Raw genomic sequence first — 2,532 nt, forward strand, 5'->3', positions numbered from 1 at the left:
ATACCAAAATTTATGTGGAAACCCATGATGGGAAGAAACCACATGCAGAGAAGGAAAAATGTATTATAATCAATAATAATTGTGTTTAAAACAAAATCTAAATACTCTCAGTTAAGATCTAAAACTCTCAAAATATTGTATTTATGAAAATAATACAAATTGTGACTTATATACATATACCCTAAAAATCAAGTTGTAGGTGAATAGAAGTCCAAAAATTGCGTCAAAATGCAAGTGACAGCTCCGTCGCCGAGCGCCAAGTGAGCGAAAGGTCTCCAGAGAAAATATGCAAAAGTCGCCCAAGCAACTAGCTAGCGAAAATGTGGAGATTTTTCTCTCCAATTCATAATTTTGATCTTTTCAAAACCACTTCAACCAAAATTCCAATGTCCACTAGAATTTGGGTTCGAAATACAACAAATCTCCACCTTGAACCAAACTCCAATACGAGAAATTTCAAAACATATTTCCATAGTAAACACCACTCATTCTTTTCCAAACAAGCCCCAATGAATTAAATCAAGGACAGGCATCAACTAAGTTTAAGCAATGTTCAAATTTAGCAATTGGAAGTGGTTTTGTCATCATATCAACTGAATTATCCTTGGTATCAACCTTTCTCATTACCATATCACCACGAATAGTCACATCATGCATAACATAACCTCACATCAATATGCTTAGTCCTTTCATAGAACATCTGATCCTTAGTAACAAAAATAGCACTCTAACTATCATAATATACACAATCAATTCCCTCAACCACATAGTCTCCTTACATCCCTCTGTAATGGCCATGTACTTTGCCTCTGCTGTAGACAAAGCTATTGTATTTTGTAAAGTAGCTTTTCAACTGATAGCACAGCCTTCAAGGATAAGCACATACCCTGTAAGTGATCCGCTCTTATCAATATCCTTTACATGATCTGAATCTACATACCCAATTACTCCATCTGTATTTCTACCAAAATGTAAGCTAGTATTAGTAGAGCGCTTCAAGTATCCGAATATCTACTGCACTTCTTTCCAATGTTCCTTGCTAGGATTTGTGATGTACCTCCTAACTGCATGTGTTAAATCTGGTCTTATACAAACCATAGTATATATAAGTGAACCAACTGTACTAGAATAAGGAACCCGATACATATAAACAATATCTTTATCCGATTAAGAACACAATCCAGATGATAATTTGAAGTGAACAGCTAAGGGAGTACTGACAACCTTAGCATTCAACATATCGAACCTTTGAAACACCGTATCAATGTACACCTTCTGACTCAAATACAATTTATCAGCCTTTCTATCACTCGAAATTTTTATATCAAGAATTTTCTTCAATGTTGCTAAATCTTTCATCTCAAACTCCTTGCTAAGTTGAGATGTCACCTTTCTGACCTTTGCTTTATCCTTGGCTAGTGTCAGCATATATCAACATATAATTACAAATATGTGATCAATCCACCACTTTCCTTTCTGAAGTATGCAAATTACTTCTATTGAAATTGTGAATAGTCATGAATGAGTTGAACATTTTATACCACTGCCTCGATGACTGCTTCAATCTATACAAGAACTTAAATCCGTAATTTTGATCTTTTCAATGCCACTTCAACCAAAACTTCAATACTCACTAGAATTCGAGTCAAACTACAACATATTTCCGTAACTTACACGACTTCGTAATTTTCTCTTTTGCCTATGCTAGATTAGTAGTTATTATTCATCCCCTTAAATGAATAATTATTTCGTAGTTGTTAATTTATAACTTCCAGTTGTGTCTTAAATCCAATTCAACTATGTCAATGTAGTGTTGTTAATTAGTGAGTTAAATGGAGTAGAATTGATTTCTTATAAATAAGTAATTTTTATAAATTATATGCTAATAAAATGTAATCATTAGTCTGTAAAATTGGCTCCTTGACTTTCTTACACAAAATTGTTTCTTGTTCAACCTTAATTATATGGAAATTGAGATGTGATATAACACCGTGTTTACTTTTAACTCCTACAACAAATTAGTGTTGTTTATCGCATCAATAGAAGTTTTACATTAATAATTTGTGTGTCACCAAAAGGTGAAAATGGAAACAAAGTTGTTTAATGTAGTTGATTCGTATTATTCCTATTGTACACCTTTGAATTTATATATGTTGACGTTCTTTCGAGTTATTCAAAATAGATATTAATAAATAAAAATTGAGCTTGTTAAAATTCCTAAATAAGTTGCAATAACTTAGGATTTCGGCACGCTGATCTCGTTGGATGTTAAGGACATCTCCACTTGGTATCTTATTAAAAGTGAATTGTAAATCATTCTAAGTAAACCTCCCTCTTGTTTTCATGCATATGTCATATGGTTAAATGTATAAATGTGTTATCTTATTTGCCATCATGTAACATAATTTTGATTATTACGTTTTATATCATTAATATTTCTCATTTCATATTTATACATGTCAATGCATCCAAAGGCATACATGAAATTTCAAGAAATAAAAGTTTCCAAATGCCTATGAGTCAAAGAATGCT

Source organism: Olea europaea, unplaced genomic scaffold (genome assembly GCF_002742605.1).
Source record: "Olea europaea var. sylvestris unplaced genomic scaffold, O_europaea_v1 scaffold3512, whole genome shotgun sequence".
Taxonomy (NCBI): domain Eukaryota; kingdom Viridiplantae; phylum Streptophyta; class Magnoliopsida; order Lamiales; family Oleaceae; genus Olea; species Olea europaea.